Below are 20279 nucleotides of genomic sequence, written 5' to 3'. Positions count from 1 at the left end.
TTAGAAAACTTTTATTTTGAAAGTGTAGAGAGACTTCAAAGCTTACTTATAACACATCTGTCAGGCTGTGCTGTGCCACAGGGGATTGATTGATGCTGTCTCTGGCTCCACTCTTAAACCCTCTCTACTGTCAGTACACGGGCATGGCTAACACGTACACAGATACAACAAGATCAGTTATGGTTCACAGCATCACCATCCCGTTCTGGAGTCCAACACCCATGGCACAGACGGTACCGCCTGCAGACAGAACCAGGGCGATCACAGCTACTAAAAGAGCTACTTGGGCCAGATGGACTCTGGTGTGGCGCAGCTGGTGTTCTGTGAGTAAACCAATAAAAGAGGAGTACTTATAAAAAATGTTAATGAGCTTTTCATGGAGATTAATAAACTTTATATACAAATGGAGGTAGGACCAAAAACTGGTTTTGATTTAGGCCCTTAGCCTCCTGAAGGAAAACCTGTTCAATAGACTAGAACGATTCCAGCTCCAGCTGCTTCGTGTTTTGATGAATAGGTGAGCAATAAAGCCTCGCTGTAATCAATGTGTGAATAAGCGAAGAGCCCCAAGGGAAGACAAATTCTTGAATAATGATGTTTTCTGGCCGCCTGCCTCAATGCTGTGATGAAGGAAACTCCCGCACCAGGCAAACAAACGCTGAAATGATATTTGATCAAATCAGAAGAAAGTTGCTGGCAGTTTCACTAACTTTAATGAAAAACCAGTCAAAGCTCATCTCTGTGGTGGATTTAAGGATGAATTGTTGAAGGTGTAAACTTGACAAAAGAGCTGTTACACAATCCAAGTCTCATCGCACAGGGGGAAACAAACACTTAAAGCATGACTTTAAAGAACTTTGTCATAAAGAACAGCAGAATTTTCTAAAATAAACCTAAAAACTATATGACATACTATTAAGAGTTATGGTATGTCAAACAGTTTGTTATTTAGGCGTCACCTTAGATGACATCTCTGGTGTTAAATGTTAAATAAAAAATCACCTAAGGGCGACAGTGGCTCAGGTGGTTGAGCGGGTCGTCCAATGATCGAAGGGTTGGCGGTTCGATCCCCGCTCCCACCAGCCAAAATGTCGTTGTGTCCTTGGGCAAGACACTTCACCCTCCTTGCCTCCAGTGTGGCTCCACTGGTGTGTGGATGTGTATGAATGATCCCGGTGATGGTCAGAGGGGCCGTAGGCGCGAAATGGCAGCCACGCCTCTGTCAGTCTGCCCCAGGGCAGCTGTGGCTACAACCATAGCTTACCATCACCAAGTATGAATGAGGAGTGAATGAATAATGGACACAATGTAAGCGCTTTGGGTGTCTTGAAAAGCGCAGATAAATCCAATCCATTATTATTATTATTATTAAGGGCCTATTGGGCTCGATTGTTTCTCATCCTTGTGTATTTGTGCTCAAAATACAAACAAATTCATTTTCAAAATGATCTGACAAACTTTTTTTTTAAAGAAGAGGAATGGTTAAAACTAAAGCATTACCCAAAATTCCTTTTTTTTTTTACTTTCTGTCTTTAATCCAATAATGCAATGGAGTCACCTGTAGAGATGGAAAATCAGACCTAAAGTGGGCTTGGAATGATGACTGGAGTTTACTATGCCCTGCAGTATGTAACAAAAACAGGAAAATAGCATTGGGCAAAGTAAAATTAGTTTTTTTTTTGTCGGGTCCAACCATTCATTCTCTCAGTTTTTAAAAAATCTGTGTGTTTCAGTGTTAGTTTTCAGTTCATCTTTGTCATCTGCTTTGTCGTAGTTTTATCACAGCCTCATGTCATGGCTTTGTCAACTTTTAGTTAGTTTATTGAAGTCCCACTTCGATCACCTTTTGATCTATTATTATGCTGTTTTCAGCCAAAATTTAAAAAATCTGTCATTTTCTGGGACATAGTTTCTGCAGAACAGCAGGAGTTTATTAGAAATTCACCTCTGAATTGTAGGACTGTTGGCGTGGTGTAAGCTATCACTCTCTCCTGCTAGCTTACAGCCCCTCACACCCCCAACCTAACATTACCGCTGCAACAAAAATGGCGAGCAATGTCAAAGCTGTTGAGCCGTGTTTAGATCCAGAGTCCCACTCAGATGAGGAAAACAAAGACATACATGGATCTGTTTGTCTGTAGGTGGATGCCTTGAAGCTGAATTTATTACAGCTGGCAGACACTTGCCGTTTTTCTGGAAACTCCCCTCATTAATACTGTGAATTACAGAGCTCAGGGTGGATGATAAAGCCCCTGTGCAGTACAAGTTTTGTACTCCTAACTCTTCTCCTTTTTCCATTCCCATCCCTCCATCACTCTCCACCTTCAATCACTCCCCTCTCTCCTCCTCCCTTCGTTTCTCCATCTCTGCCTCGTTTCCTGCCATCAGGCTGCCTCTGTGCCGGAGGTGCCGGTTGCTATTTGGATGATTTAGTCCAAACGGGAGAAGGGATTTCATTAGCTGTTTACCTGAGGGCCTCTGTTTCCCGTTGTGCTATAAGGCTGCTTTATTACAAAATAAATAAATAAAAATAAATTTCACATTCAGCTGTGGGGGAGCATGGGGGCGGGGGGGCATTAAACCCCATCCAGTGCATTTGGCCACAGGTTTGAGTCCTCTATGATGACAGCCACCTCTGGACCAGAGACACCTCCAGCACCATGTGAAAGCTCTTTTTATGAGTGTTTCCCACTGACAGGTACAAACACAGCATTCTAATATGACCCATTCATGCTGTGGGTTCAAATCCCATGGGTGGGTGGGATTTGTGTACCTGTTGGGATCCGCTGTAAGAGACTTTTTTTAAGATAGTTATATTCATCTTTGAAATAAATCACTGCTATAAACTGAACTGAGTTACGTCATAAAATCACTATTATAAGTGAGAAGTCCCGTTTTACCAATGAGGTGAAAAACTGTTAATTACACATAAAATTGAAATAACTTTTTTCTCTAACACCATCATCTATCCATCATCTATTTATCGATCGATCCATGACACATCTCTACTCAACCTTTTGCAGCTGCAATCCACCAGTCAATCAGCAAAGAGTTGCCTTTTGTTGCCTTTAATCCTGGTCTTCATGTTCCCCGGACTTGAACCCTGAACTCCTCGTTGCCTCCACCCTCCTGCACGAAACCCAACTATCCCGACTGTCCCGATTTCTTTGCAGTCTCTCATCTCTGAGCATGACGGTCTCAGGCTTTGGCTTCTGAGGATCGCGCCTGCCAGAGAGGGCGCAGAAAGGCTTTGATTTTGACAACTGAGCCTGCTGTTGCCATGGAACACAGAACAATGAAAAAAATCCCTGGTGTTCACCTTCTGACCCACAAATTTAAAAGCTAAGACTCCGTTCAGTTCAAATAAATAGCATGCTTCAGAGACATATAGTAGTTTCTCAATTCTTCAGTAAGTACAGACTCCAAAGTATCAACACTAGTGTTAATGTTCATGTGTTTATGCTCATTCCAAATGCGGATCATGTGCCACAGGTTGCAAATTTTGTTGTCATGCCCAAAAAAAATTAGTGTGAAGCGCACTTGTGGGAAGACAATTTTTTTTCCTGCAAGACCTCCTTCTAATCTTTTTAATTTTGAAAATATTCACTATCTTAGCAGCATTTTTTCATTTTTCTGACACTACAATCAGAATAAACCAAGTAGTCGATGTGTAAATTGTGTGTTTATCTTTGGCAGTTGTCGGAAGCTACATCTTCATTTTGTGTTTGAGTTTCAACTGAAAGTTTCCCCGGACTAAAAAAAAAATAACGGAAGGCAGTTTCTTTGTGAGGAAACAACTTGAGCAACACAAAGACCTTTGTGAGAACCTCTAATCAAGCCTGAATTGTGCTGGAGAGTTTTTATTCCAACTGATTCATAGGAAACAAGTGAAATTTGTGCAGCTGTCAGAATGCACTGAGGAGCAGAATTAATCACCATGAACTTTGTATCCTTCAGTTTTAATCAACAATGCTTGGCATGTTCGCTGCCCTTTCATCCCCTTTGTGTGCAGAAATCAGGTCCCTGTTCACGCACAGCTGTGGATATTGTGGGTCTCAAACCACTCAAACTCCATCTTGTGTCACACAAAAACACACACAAGGAAATGGTCATGTTGTGTTCTGTCATGGTGCCTCTGTCAGCTACTCTCCCCCTCCCCCGCCTGCTCTGTTTTGGACGCGACCAGCTGCCTTCACTTACCTCATCATCGCTGCAGCCTTCTTAAGGAGCGCTTGGATCATCATTCGACGCCAGTTCGTTGTTCCTCCCATGGTGCTTAGTCTGGCCAGCTCTTGTTCCTGTATGTTGCCAAGTTTCTTATTACTCATTGTGCCTCTAGCTCTGTCTCAGGAAAAATCCCCTCTGGTACTCACCCGGTCGCGGTCTTCTTGTCTCTCGTACCTCGCTCCTGGAATCCGTCTGCAAGACTCCTCCTGCCAGCCGACGCGCCTCCTCCTAGAAAGAAGCCATTACTCACCTTCTGCTGAATTAAACCATCTTAAACTTACCTCGTTGTCCGAGTCTCCTTCCGGGTTCCCGCATTTGGGTCATTCTGAACTTACCTCTTATCATGACAGTGTTCATTAACTCAATTTTAAGTCTTAATGAAGTTGGAAGTTACACTTTAAAAATACACAAAAAACGAAACCAAACAAAAGAAACAGGAATAGTAAATGTTATGCAGAAGCTACTTATTAAATTGATTTAAAGGAAATAAAGATAAGAGACTTAAAACTGATTAAGGTGGCCGGCTCTGTCCTGGCCTGCACACTGGAGTCCATCAAGGAGCTGGTTGGACAGGAGGATGTTGGCTAAGCTAACATTAATCATGGATAACCCCCCCACCCCCTGCACCAAACTGTAGAGGCGCTGAACAGCTCCTTCACAGCCATCAGACTGTACAACACTGTACTACAATGACTCACTATGTACCTACACGGTGTATTACATTTGTTGTTGCTGTTGTTTCTGACGTTTTTCTTTTGGTGTGTATTTTGATTTTCATTGTATTTACTTACGTTCTTCTGTTCTTTTATAATGTTGCACTATTCTGAATGTCACTTTTGCCGCTGCGGACAAAAGAATTTCCCCATCGTGGGATAATTAAAGTCTTATCTTCTAAAAGTTTGTATAGTATAAAATAGCTTCCCTGGGTTTTTGTATGTGTGTTTTTTTTGTCTCCTATGGGAACTGATGGAGTTCTACAGTTGAATGAGACCCGCTTTCCTAAGTAGCCCAGTGTTTTTCTGATCTGTACCAAAGTACGATTGAGCTTTAACCATTTTAACGGTGCAGCTTTAGTTCCAGTGTTCATTAGGGATGGGTACAGAGCCCCGGTATTGAACGAGCCCCGGGGCAACATTCTTCAAGTCTGCTATCGGTACTGGAGAAGTCGCCATATTTAACTCACCAAGTCAGTCCATTTTCCGTTATTTAATAATATTAATTCCACTATTCTCGCCTCGCTGAAGAGGAGAGGTCTGTCTGGCTATTTGTGTGCACGGGGGGGGCGGGGTTGTTGTTCAGACAGCACGTGGTGCGCCCACACAGGAACGCTATCAAAGAAATAAGATGGCGGAAAGAGCTAAACGGTCCAAAATGCAGCTCTTTCCTCCCTGTGCTGCTGCTCTCTGTGTTTTTGTAAAATAACTATCATGTTCTCCGATTGTCGTGGTGCCTTTAACACCGTCAGAGCGGGCAGGAGGAAGAGACAAGCGTGAGCACGCGGAGGGGGCGTGTCTGCAGCTGTGAACACAGACCAGTCTGTTATGGATGGAAAGTTTTTTCAGTGGCGGAAAGTTTTTCAGTGGCAATCTCGTAGGGGACACGTGAGCGCCCCCCCCCCCCCCCCCCCCCCCAAAGAAATCCTTTTTTTAGACTAAAACCACCCATTTCCGCGTCAAATTATTTAAATTTGCGTCAGGGCGTCCCCACTATCCTGCCAACTATCTGCTACGATAACCGTATGTCGCGCTGTCTGTGTAGAACACGCTGGAGGGGGGATTGCATGCGGAGGAAAACAACGGACAGGTAGAGAGGCGGGGGCGGGGCTTAAACTCACCGCTTACAACAAACTAACAGCTGCTTCCCAATAAAACAATAGTGGTCATCCATGAAATTAATATAATTTATTGGGTTTACCGGATTTAAAGAAAAAAAAATAGAAAGAAGTCTGCATCAAAGAGAATTCGTTTCCATCATCTCACTCTCTGGTTGTTTGACAGACAGAAAAATCTATTCAAGATTCTGGAAAATGGACAAAAGATCAAAGGAAACATCACGCTAATAAAGAGTAAAATCTATTAAATGAAATATTTAAATAAATGTCCTGACAGAATTTTGAATCAATACAAGTATTGCCAAATGAAATATCACGATATATCTAACACCCGTAGTGTTGCGGCTCCCTGTGCTTTCATCTCAGTGGGAAACTGATCCAAATGGCTCTTTGAGAGGTTCAGGTTGCCGAACCCTGGTCTAGCACATCTACGTGCATTCCAGGTTTGTACTGTAACATCATGAATAAAGCAAAACGTTTTGTTGAAAAAACAATGTTGTTGCATAATGAGGAAATAAGACACTTTATGTTCTTAATTTGTTATTTATTTATTTATTTAATTATTTTTCGTCCTCAAAAAGTATCGATAAGAGAATCGTTAAAATACCGGATCCATAAGCAGTATCAATAAGAGTAGTAGTACCGTTAAAACCTTAAGGATACCCATCCCTAGATTGTTCACATTCTTTCAACTACCGTAACTTTTCACTTCAGTTCATGCAATTAACGAAATTCCAGCGGAATGCCGGATGCCTGTCAGTCTTTTGCTGACAGGCATCACTTTACAGCAGTGAAGCGTTTATGCGAAAAATGTGGCTTTGCGCCGTTATGTGCCTTGTCTGAACTGTCACCTTTGTGTCTTTTTTTTTATGTTTCTCACTGTGTCCATTTTTTTATGTACTTTATATGATCATTTATTGTAAATGTACTGTATATTTTCTATTAATGTATTCAACTGATGCTTTGAGGTTTTCAGGTTAACAATTTTAACACCTGTCCGGGGACTACAGATGAAAAATAGCCTTTGGGCTAATTCCGGCACATTGCAGCCATGCTTTTGATGTGCACTGTCCCTGTTAAATAAATCAATAAATAAATGCAACAAGATACGTATCATGTTGCATATCAGATATGAAAAACTGCCTCTCTCTACGTCAGAATCACCAGATTCACACTAATGGCTTAAATAGTTGCAGTTACGCATGTCAAAAAACGTGTGGTACCTCTGGTGTCAAAGGGTTAACAACTGCCAAAAGATGTGGATCGCTGGGGGAAACAAATTCTGGTGGGAATCCAAACTGCCAGTGTAAATGTGCTCTTCAGGCTTGATTTACTAAATGTTTGCATATGCAAAACTAGTTTCTTTTGATTTACTAACTGGATTGCATGTGTAACAGGGGAAAATTGTATATGCAATACCTTTTGTGTTAGCCATCACTATGCAAATTATGTAAAGTAGGCATATCTGGCAGAATGTGAAAACAATTGGGAAGAGTCGATGCAAATAGCTTAATTTACTTCACACAATAGTGTTCATCAAACATGAAACAGATGTGCAGGTGGTGTTAGGCATCCACGTTTTGCATGTCTACAGGGCATGTTGTATAACCTAATGTACTGTATGACGGCTGCATTCATTGTTTAGAGGAGGATGCAACAAACAGCTGGAAAGAGAGTGCTCATGGGAATATTTTGGCGTGGTGAATGCCGACACTAACTCAGGAGTGTATGAAGAAACGTTAGAAGTAACCAAGGACACACAGTGGTAGAGGGGGGCACCAATATCCCTGACTCTCCCAGCCACTGAAGACAAAGTAGACAAGGTGAGTGTTACGGATGAAAGAGGATTTGTCCATTCATCCATTTTCTTCAGCTCATCTGTGTCTGCATTGTGGGGACAGCAGTTAAACAAAAGATGCCTCTCGTCTCCTTTGGGGGAATACAGAGGCGTTCCCAGGTCAGCTGGAAGACTACGTTTCTCCAACGTGTCCTGAGTCTTTCCTAGGGTCTCTGCCCGGTGGGTCATGTCTGGAACATCTCCCCAAGAAGGCATTAGGAGGGCATTCAGACAGGATGCCAAAGACCTCAAGTGGCTCCTCTTCATGAGGAGCAGCACCTCTACTCTGAGCTCCTTCAAGCACCAGAGTTCTCCAATCTATCTCTAAAGCCACGTTCAGAGTGCACTCGACAACGCCTGTTCATTTGACCTCTTTTAATGAAAAGTCTATGTAAACACACATAAACGTGCATTTCGGGTTTCTGCATTCAAAACTCTCATGTTTATTCACAGCTACGCAAGCTACGCATTTTCGGGTTGTAGCAACTTGTATATATCTTGTATATATCTGAATAAAGCTCAGGTGCCTTGTGGTAGAGTGTCTGCCCTGTGGCTGGAAGGTCGTGAGTTCAAATCCTGGCCAAGTCATACCAAAGACTCTTAAAATGTAACTCAATGCCTCCCTGCTTGACACTCAGCATTAAAGGGTTGGATGGGGGGTTAAATCACCAAATGGTTCCTGAGTGCGGCTGTGTCTGCAGCTCCCCACTGTCCCAGGGTCAAAATGCAGAAAATTTTCGCACACCTAAGTGTGTGACAGATAGTGGGACTTTAACTTAAAAGTTGTGAAGAAAAAGCCTGAAGCAAGATTCACCAGATTTGTCTCGCTTCGACATTTGCAACAATCTCTTCCAACTGTAGATTGCGGACATGCGCTACGAAACAGTTAAAAAAAATACAATTGAGGAAATAAATAAATAAGGTTAACCCTTGTCCTCAGTTAATGAGGGCAATTTCCTACGGCACACCTGACCATCTCCCACGGCACAATGGTTGAAAAACACTGGTCTAAATGACCCAACTCCAAATGGTAAAGTGCCTAGGAAAGCACAAGGGTTACACCCCCCCCCACCACCTCCCCACCTCCCAATCAAGCTTTGTTTGCTGTAGACACGTAGGGACCATTGGTGGAAGCATCCACCAGTTTTAAAGCCCCCCCTCCTAGAACATATACCACACACTAAGCACCAACATACACAAATACACTCATGTAGGGCCCTGTGGTGGACACGCTTGGGTGATCAGATTCTGCTGCTGTAGAATGGAGGAGTCTGTATCGCCCCTGTCCACCAATTTTAACTGCACGTCTTTAACACACACACACATACACACACACAACAAGAAGGGGATGGTCACGTTGCCCCTGTCCCCTGCTCCCCACGCTATGTAGGATGAGCCGGCGTCTGCTGCTGGGGTGTTGGTGGCGCTGTGGGGGCTCCTGCGACCCTGATCTTGTAGCTCTTTTTTCGTGCAGGGAGGGAGTCTACAAAATATGAGCGGGCTGGACGGCATCCCCTGGGGCCGGGTGGGCCCCAGGGGATGCCGTCCAGCCCGTTGGTTTCTGCGGCTCCCCCCCTCTTGACCTCGGTGGGGCTGGTGGGCAGCTTGCACGGGTGCGCAGTGTGGGCTGACCATGGGCTATGCCGGCCTGCTTCTGGGGTTGGGGGCGGGTGGGGGCTCAGGACTACCGGGCAGTAGTGTGCCCCTCGTCTGGGCGCCGGCATAGGTCTCGAGCGGTTGGGGCATTAGGTATATGCCCGGTGCGCCTTGGGGTGGGTCCCTGCCAGGGCCAGGGCACCGGTTCTGCGCGTGCTCTGTTCCTCCTACTCCCCGCCGGGGGGGGGGCTGCTGGGTCCTGACCTCCGTCTCCTTTTCTGTGGTGGGGGTCAGGTGCACGGGAGGGTGGTTGCTCCTGGATCTTTGTCTGACGGTGAGGCTCTTGGATGCCTGGATCGGCCGGGTTGCTGCGCTGTCTGCCCCCTAGCTCTGGAGTGTGGGGTGCCTGGCCTCCTGCCTCTGCTGGAGCATACAATGTGATCAAGGTTCACTCTAAGAGGCACACAGTCATTCAATCCACTCGCTTACTCACCTTTTCACAAATACGGGCATGGGTATTGTTTTTTTCTCTCTCTTTCTACACCCCTCTTCATGAATATCAGTAATGCGAATATTGTGTGTACCTGTCTATGTGCAGAAATCCTGGGATATAAATCTTTAATCATTGATGCATGATTATACTTCTAACCCGTAAATAGTTGTGTGCGGACTATTTTTTCTTTTTTTGTTGTTGCTGTGTGAACTAAGTTATGTAATTTGATCTACTTACAACACTATTATGTTTTAACTTTGTAATATCCACTACCCCCCACTCTAACCCCTTATGTCCCATCTCTGACATCCCACTCTGTTTCTTTTTCTCCTCTTTTTTTTTTTTTTTCCATCCGGTCCAACAAGGAATGCATACAAATATAATTTTCATAAGTAAAGCTTAGCCTCAAATACAAAAGGGGTTTACACAAATATACACTCTGTCTGTCTGAAGATCCATAAACCCCAATTGTAACAATAAAATCTGTCCAATACAAGAGGCACTCAGCTCTGATCTGCTTGCTCAGCTGTTGGACAGGACAAGTTAAAAAAATAATTTAAATAAACAGTAAAAAATATTTAAAAAATAAGCCCCTCCCTGACGTCCAGTGCAAACACTGTATGCTGTACACATTTTAAGCTTGTTCTTGAACGTGCATCACATGCAAAGTGTGAACGTAGCATAAGGAAGTGACCAGCACCCTGTGAAGGAAACTGTCTTCAACCACCTGTATCCAGAACCAAAGAGTATCAAAAACCAAAAACATGAAACTCTGAAATATTCTGTTGTTCTACTTCTCCTTGATACGACTGCAGGTTGGAAAAAGTCTTTCTGAATGTTTTGGCTTCAGTCAATGATGACATCTGTCTGACAGGAAGCTGACTGACAAAGCGGTTGCTGGGGGGGAGGGGGGGGGTGATGTGTCACAACTAGGAGGGGCTTCTGAGCTATGCAGCAACTGGAAACTCTGGGGATGTAGTAGTGAAAGCATCATGGGAGGCTCCTCTGTATCTGCCTCACACACATATAAAAGACGAATCAGAGAGCTGAAGAGAGGAAATCACAGAGGGGAGCAAATTCACAGCTGGGTGGAGCCTCATTCCTGTGATGCTTTTTTTCTCCATTTTTCTCCGTCATTGTTTCCTTCTCCCCCCTGACCTTTCCCTGTAACCTTTCCTTGCAACCTCCTGTTAAATCCCACCTGCTATTTCATTGCAAACTGGCTCCTTGCCTCTAGCTTCTTTCCACATCTCTCCTCTTTGCAGCTACCCCCCTGTAGCCCCCTGCTGTCATCTTCTACCCCACTCAACCTTATCCACTCTTGTCACCCCAAACTATTCCTGTCACATCTCCTTTTCCCAGCTTTCACCCCACAACTCCTCTTTTCCGCTCTTATAACAGACATAAAAATCTCTGTATGTCACCCAACACCCCTACCTCCCCTTTTCACACCTTTCCCCCCCCACCACCTTCAGCCTGTTTGCCTTATTACATGACCCACATACAGTTTTTTTTTTCCTTTTACAAGCTCTAATCTGTCACTGCTGTAAACGTCCCTGACACACACACCTGTCCTACTTTCGTACAATAAATCAGTGCTTGTGTTAAAGATGACAGCTGTAAGACAGCCCAGCTGAATCTGTGTTTTAAACATTTGTTGTTTTCATGATAATCTGAGATTTGACTTTGATGTTATCAGTCAAAGACCAGCTGCAGAAAACACAAACTGAGAACTACACTGTGCAAAAACATTCCCTTTCAAGAAGTAATGGGGAATAGTAATTGCCCTGGTAAATATAAATTAATTGATGAGTAATAAAAAGATTTGTGGGAGTTTGAATGAGATAAAAAAATTCTGTAGCTTTGGAAGTAAAAAAAAACTACAATGTTTGTAAATGAAGAAAAGTTAGAAAATTGCAGAACTTTCCCTGGAGTGACCAATGACTCCAAAAACACAACAAGGACTCATCCAGGAGATCATAATAGAAGCAGAAGAACTGCAGACCTCTCAGAGTCGACTGAGCCGATGCTTGAAGTAGAAAGAGGGGAGAAAGGCAATGGGCTTTTATTTTGTAAAAGCACTATGAGAACCAATAAAGTACAATCCAAGTGCAGATTATTTACCATCTATCTACACTGCTGTGCAAAAAGAACACGAAGCCTTGAGAAACATATTATGGAATCTTTTTTCTGAGACTGAAGAAAGACCCTGTGGAAGGTGTGTCCTATAACATCTGTTGTCAAACTGCACATCAGAACCGTAGTCAAAGATTCTTATCTACAGTGTTCAGAATCAGAGAAACTGTAAGTCTGTCAGTCAGGCTTTATTAACAGCATTCACTGTAATTCTAGACTTGTTTGATATGTTACACGTTAGCCTCATTAGTCTATTTACAATACTCGTAAGTCCCAGCTTTGTTTGCAACAGGTCAAAAAACAGACTGATAACGCTAAACAAATATTACTGTGGCCATGCTAACTTTCAACCTTGTTAGTAACATGTAAAAAAACACAGTCTGACATCGCCAAAATCAGCAACATTTGAAGCGTTCGTGTCCAAATTTCCACACTAATCCCTAAACCAGTGGTGATCATTACGTCGATCGCGATCGATCTTCAAGGACATGAGGGTACTTCGTTGATTGACATGCAGAACGGCCAATCGAACATCTTCTGATATATACGTCACTGCACATGCGTGTTTAAATTCACTGAGCGCAAATTCTGTCTGTCAAACATCACCCAGTGAGGGTCCTTGATGCAAGACTCTTAACGCTACTGCCTACCTCACAACATGAGAGACAATGAACCACATGTCATGCCGGCTCAGACGTCGCCCGGCCAAACAAGGTCTGCGTCAGGTGCTGGGAATCAAAGCACCCTGATGGAAAGTGGGCTACTGGTACAAGACGGAAATGAACTAGATGTGTCATGGTGTCTTTGTCAGTTCTCCTCCCCCTCCCCCTCTGCTCTGCTCCTGACTCCACCAGCTGTGACCACTCACTTCATCAAGCCTCTGACCTACTTAAGGAGACCCAGCTCCACCATTCAATGACAGTTCGTTGCCTTTTATGGTGACTATACCTGGTCGAGTCTAGCTCATGTTTTGCTCTCTTGATCCTTGTGGCACGCTAATCTTGTTTTCCCTGTCTCAGGACTTCATTCAACGAGTGTCACCCGAGTTGATGTTAACACGAGCAGCCTCAGTATTCCTGAAGTGTTCCTGAGTGCTTCAGCCTCGCCGCGTCAAGACTTCCAGCCACGCTGCGCCTAAACTTCCAGCCACGCTGCGTCAAGACCTCCAGCCACGCTGCGTCTAAACTTCCAGCCACGCTGCGTCAAGACCTCCAGCCATGCCGCGTCAAGATCACCGGCCACGCCAAGACCTGCCTCTTGCCACAAACCCACATCGGAAAATAAACCATTACTTACCTATCAACTTACCTGTGTGTTCCTTTTGGGTTCCAGCATCTGGATCTGTCTCGCATCAGAAACATGACAAGATGTGAGAACAAGGTTCTGTTAGAATGTTACTACTCAAGTAACCCCACCCAGAGGGGTTACATACAGAGAATGTGGGATGAATGGATGGTTCAAAACCCACAATCAAGGCTAACTGCCAAAAACTGTTAGCCCAATGCTCTGACATCCACAAACGGAAACTCCTATCACAACTTGAGATTGAAGGAATACAATACAATTGCAATACCACCACGGGAGAGCCAGAACAGCAGGTCAGAGAGACTGCTTGGAGAAGAATCCACCGGGGAGGGTGAGAGGGGCGTTGTTTATATATATTTATATACATATGTATATAACGAGCCAAAAAATACAGCCAAAGCAACTCAGGAGTTTATTAAAGCAAAGAAGTGGAATATTCTTGAATGGCCAAGTCAGTCACCTGATCTTAACCCAATTGAGCAGCATTTCACTTGTTGACTAAACTTCAGACAGAAAGGCCCACAAACAAACAGACACTGAAAGCTGCTGCAGTAAAGGCCTGGCAGAGCATTCAGAAGGAGAAAACCCAGCATCTGGTGATGTCCATGAGTTCAAGACTACAGGCTGTCATTGCCAACAAAAGGGTTTCAACCAAATATTAGTAACGACTATTTTGTTTTCAGTTATTTCATTTGTCCACGAGCCCATGAAATGAAGGGATTGTGTTTAAAAATGCTTTAGTTTTTCACATTTTTATGCAATATTTTTGTTCAACCCATGGAATAAAAGCTGAAAGTCTGCACTTCAATGGCATCTGAGTTGTTTTATTTAAAATTCACTGTGGTAATGTACAGAAACTAAATTAGAAAGAATGTGTCTCTGTCCAAATATTTATGGTCCTGACTGTAGATCTTTCAGACATTGTGGTCTCAAAAGTAGCTCACATGCCAAAAAGCTCTGGGCACCCCTGCCCTAAACTATGTAGTGCCCTGGATTTTAAAAGAAATTCGGACACCATGCTCACTACTTTGTTTTTCCTTATAAAGCAAAAATGACATCACAGATTTCACAAAGTGGAAATCTAATTGATATGAGCGTTTTAGGGATGACTATTTATGAATCCACTCTGCTGTAATGACAAAAACGTTGATGGTTTATTAAAAACATACATTTAATCACATAAATTACATCTTACATATCTTAAATCACAGTCTTTCTCTTTAGTTTTTTTTTATATTTACAAAACCTTTATGTCTTAATTTATACCATGCAGCTCTTTAAACCCAAACAAAGAAAAAAAGAGAAATCTATCTAAATGGTTATTTCCAGTCTTTGAGTGTTTTGACAGCAGAAAAGATGATAGCATGGAGAGCAGCTAGAGGGGTTACTACGTGCTTCTTATTCCTCAAGAAATGTGACCCATAAAAAATAATCCTTATTTACATTTTGCAGAACTGACACCATACCTAAAAAAGTCACTTGATTCAAAATCAAGTATAATTAATAATAATAAGTGTTTTAACATGAACTTTTTCTTTAAGCTGCAGTTCTTCATTTTGTTCAGGGTCATATTGGGGAACCTGGATGAGTGGGTGGAAGGAGGAATCTGGTGATTGTCCTGTGTTTTTTGTTTTAAATAATTTTTCTTTTTTATTTGCTTTGTGTTTTGCACTTTTTGTTTTCGGTCAAACTGAAAAGCCCTATACAAATAAATAAAGTTTGAGGTTCTTTAACTCTATGTTAGCCATGCACACAGCACTGTAGTCTAAAAATAAGAATTGCTCTTTGCATTAAAGACAGCATCCTCTGGTTGGAAACAAAACAAGTCAAGCCTGACGACTTCATGAGCTTTCAGATGAGCTTTCAGATGAGTTAAAGTAAAATGTGAGATCTTAGTTTTGACTTCCTGGTCAAATGAGAAGACAACAGATTGTGTTTCACTGATAACACTTGCAGCTGTGCCTGCTGTGATTCACACTCACACTAAGCCAACATATACAGTAAGAAGCTAATTGAAATGATCAAAGGGAAACACTCATAATAAAAAAGCTACACTCTACAGTGAAGTGGAACAATATCATAGCCAGATAAGCGTGTTTACAGATAAAAGTGTGACAGACACTTGTAGAAAAGGAGTAAGGCTGAAGTTCCCGGTGCGGGATGTAAGGCAACTGATGCATGCATTCATTTAAATGCGAATGATAGGCATGTCGAGCACATCAGCAGTACTTTTTTGGAGTTTGTATGCAGCATCATGTCTCCCCTCAGCCTGACGTGCAGCCTGCAGCTCGCTCAGCTCTCGTCTTTCTGGATACATGTTTCCAGCATTTCCCAGGCCATTTTCATGCTGTGCCGGTTTCTCAGCATGCCTGTCTTCATGCATACTAAAATGCATTTGTGTTCATCTAGCATGAGCGGACTCCTCATAGAGACAAAACTGCCTACATATTTCTTTCCCTTTTGGCCCTGTTTGAGTTTTTTCTTCTGTTCGGGTGCTTGCTTCCTAAAATCCATCTGTCTATATGTCTGTGGTATGATATGTTCAGGACTTTACAACTGTGTCCATTAAAGGAAAGAGTTTCATAGTGACAATATTTTACAAAGAAAGCTTTAAGGATGTTGAACAGAAACCGGATTCAGGTAGCAAAGAGGCAAAATGCAAAATAAGAACAAATCCACTCACAGTGATTCTCTTGGCATTTCTGCTGAAAAATTAGCCAAATGATTTTGGAAATGGACACAATTCAAAACCTAAAAAAGTTTCACTCGAAATTTCCAATAAATAAATCTGATGAGAATTTGGGGCTGTAAGCAGAAAGATCCAAAGACGACTTTAGACTCTTCAGAAGCCGCCTGTGTCATGCTCGACGCGTGGATGCAAAAGCAGGAACACAGAGGTACGTTGAATCAAAGTTCCTCTTTCTTTCTTTTAATCTCGAAGCAGAGACTCGAAGTACAAAGAATGCAAAGCAATCCCATGACAGACACTGGGTAGAACGAACTTAAATACACAGCAATGATGAACAACAGGTGTGTGAACAGGTGCAATTCATAAACAGAAGTAAAGGTGGAGGCAACACAAACGGGAGAAACTGGAAGTAACCAAAATAAAGGCCCAAAGAACCCAGAAACCCCACAACCAATCTAGAATGCGAAACAAACTAACCCGCCCTGGCCCCTGAACCTCACAGCCTGGACATGTGATTTCAACCCATACTGTACATACTGGTTACTATACTCTAAAGCTGACAAGAGTCTCTGTAAGAAGCCAAGAGGACAATCTACTGGACGAAACAGTCAAAGAGGTCAGAGTAATGTTGGCAAAAGCGTTCACAGAAAAGCCTCTGCTGGATAATGTTGACAGGAAAGAAAAAAAGCACATCTCTTGGGGAAAACAGCAGGTCAGATTGATTTTGTTTTTTTTGCTTTTAAACAAAGTCAGTAAAGACAGGAGTGCCCTTCAAACAAAATATAAGCGAGCAGAACATGTCAGAGGTCAGACAGTGCTGTAAGGATGTCTTGTTGTCTCTCTCTAACAGAACCGGTAACACATTAACTGCCTTCTGAAAGCCGGTTTAAAAACCAAAGTGACTGACGAAAGCTCAGCATCGGCAATAGGCTTCCAGACAGTTTTTAAAGGAGTGAAGCTTCGGTGTAAAGCTTACTGATTCTCACACAGAATTTCTCTGATTGGAGCACTCAAGAATGGCTCTTTTATAGACAGACAAATAAATGTCACATGGCTTTATTTTGTAGAGGAACCAAGCAGGGGATGTGTGAAGAGCTGACATCCTGTTGATTTCAGCTCATCCTGTACAGTTTCAAGGCCACTGCTTTTCAGATGACTTGTTCTCATTGAGTCACAGACAAGAATTCAAGGCACTAATAAAATCATCATATTAAAGACATATTTTTCTTTATTTTTATTATTATAAGCACTGGTGGTAAAATTTCTCATGTAAACACAACTTTTTTTGATTTTCATTGCATCTTTTCATTCTCTACTCTGCATCTGCAGTCCACAGTTCATCACAGAATTCAGCATCTGCATTGGATCTTTGGTGAAGTGTAATAAAATTCACCAACCATTGTGGACACGCTATCCACAGAAGCTGCTAACGGAAATAAATCTGACTCACTCTGCATCTCAACTGAACATTAGTCCTACATCTCTTCTTTTGTCCCTTTAAGTGGTCTGACTGACTGTTTTTTTCACAATATTCTTAAACTTGCATGTTTCCTTTCCTAACAGCATCCTCCTTGTCCCAATCCATGGAAACAAAAAACAACACCTTTGTTTCTGTACGCTATAATTTTGGGGATATTTTGGATGTCTGTTCTCCAAACTGCCTCACATGAATTAAATAATCCTTTTAAATGATGAAAGTGAAAAAACTGACCTTTGGGGGGACCTGAAATATTGTAAGAGTGATCAGTAGAACATAAATTCAACACACCATTTTAATTCAAGGGCAGAAACATGTTACCAAGCTCTACGGATGTCAGGACAAAACTCAGGTCTGGACTCAGATGCAGAGTTTAGGGCTTTAATCTCAGATAATGGCTATTGCTGTGGTACAGGTCTGTACTGTAAATGACAGGAAGTGGTGGTGAAGGACCCATAATACAGGAGGTTAGGCCTGACGACAGGTAAGGACATTTTGAATTAACTCAAATTATGACTAAACCACGAATCAAAGGGAGCACCACAAAGATGACACTCCAGATGACCTGACAAATATGAACTGAAAACCAGACACTTGAACACACTGATGGTGATCAACACAAATCACCTCAGCTGTGCAGGATTTTCGACTTTAACCTAGTGTGACTGACAGGGGAAAAGACATAAAACATGAAAAAAATCAAAGGAACATGACGGAAAAGAAACTAAAAGGGTACAATTCTCACAAAAATAGTATTTTCATTTCAAAGGAGGGAGAAATAATGGCCTGAGTTGGAGGGGGTGCACCCAGGGGAGGCCTCTGCACTCCTGCAGAGTGTCTGATTCAGAAAGGCACTCGATCAATACAGCTATGAAGGACCTGGGGATGTGGAAAAAAAGAAATGACTTATTTTTAATGCTTGTGAAACAACATGTGAATTATGACTAGCAATTGTCACCCTTGTACATACATGTCAATTTGTTCCATTTCAAGATCGGGCTATTTAATTTGGGTAACAATGCCACATATTTAGAATTTAACAATAGTAGCAAAAGCAAAAGAGTGACAGTGGGAAAGAAAATTCCATATAAATGGTAGAATAGGGGGAAATGCCCTGCACAGCCAGACTCATAGAGACTACTAAAGGCTTTAATCAGTTTGAATCTGAGGGACTAGGAAAGAGAGAAAAACACAGAAATACTGGAACATACCTTATAAGACAAAAGAGGTAAGTTAGTACCTGTAAAATGGAGAATCACTGGAACATTTCTTCAAACATTTAAAAAAAAAACAAAATGTTACCTTATCCGAAGGTGTAGAGATGCCAGGAAGTGTATAGCAAAGATGTAGACGGTGCAATGAATTCTTACAGAACATGGTGAGGTTCTTGAATGGATGTAGAGTCACTCAATATATATTCCACATATTGTCTGTGCTCTAGCAAATGGTGTATGAGACTAAAGCATACAGGCTCTACATGGGATGGACACAAACATGAATCATGCATACTAGAATTTACTTTGAAAAGAACAGACAAAAGCTGCTCAGACATGTAAATACCCAAACATTCCTTTTTTTCAACGCAATGAAAATATCTAAAAGATAATAAGTGAAACATCCAGGAAAGAAAAACTAGTCTAGACTAAAAACGGTCATTTTACATGTAGCAGGAGTTTCTGATACATTTTCCATAAATAGCATGCGTTATTTTAGATGCAGGAGCAGTTTGTGGTATAAAGTAGTTACCCAGAAAGCAAAACCTCCAGCTGAGCGTAGTTTAAGTTGAGAAGTACATTACAGAGGAGGAACGAAAAAGCTGCTCCACAGTTTCTGAGGTCAGGACTCAACTGTCCATCTGCATCTAAAGGACGGAGGACACTCTGTGGACTGAAATGTTCATATTCTAGACATAGATGACAGATGTTTTGGGAGAGCACTGAAGTATTTCAGCCTATAAAGCTTGCTTTTCCCTACCAGTCACTTCGAAGCAAAAAAGCCTTTTGGATGAAAGCTCAAACATCTTCAAAAAACTTGAAACTTCAAGTCAAGCTGACCTTCTTTTAAGCACTTTGGAAGGCCAGCAAAGAGTAATAACCAAAGTCCCACAGAAAGCCTTGGGAGGGGGCTGAACTCCCATGATACCATGGTTTGGAGTTTTGACCCACAATGTGATGTTGTGTGCTTTAAATGGCTCTGGCTTTTTTTGTGAAGAGCCTGTGTGGCCAACAGCAGCAGGTGGAGGAAATGGTGGTCTGAAATGATCAGCTACCCGAAGAATTATGCAGCTACTACTAAAAGTAAACAGTGAAACAAAAGTGGGCAAATGTGAAGCATGGGCAACAAAGAAATGGGGAAAGAAGCTGAGGCAAGAAACCCCATCACCAACAAAAAAACAGCAAATGTAAAATCTATTTCACATGTTGTGATTGACTGATACTTTTTCCTTTATTCTGTCATTTCTTTTTTACCCATATACATTGTGTACTCCCGTCAGGCTATTATTTGGTAAGTATATTTAACATTGATATGGTTTCACAAAGGGAGTGTATGTGTCAGAGATCAGGGCCAGAATACTACAGTCGACAGACTAGTTAAGACATAGTAACACACACACAGAACAGGCCGAAAACTTAACACAGCGTTGTGTCAGATATCATTGGCATTCGACGTATTGTTCTTTGACCTCTT

The sequence above is a fragment of the Oryzias latipes genome, chromosome 15, assembly GCF_002234675.1.
Source record: "Oryzias latipes chromosome 15, ASM223467v1".
Classification (NCBI taxonomy): domain Eukaryota; kingdom Metazoa; phylum Chordata; class Actinopteri; order Beloniformes; family Adrianichthyidae; genus Oryzias; species Oryzias latipes.
The sequence above is the reverse complement of the archived record's forward strand: the minus strand, read 5'-3'. Positions refer to the sequence as shown.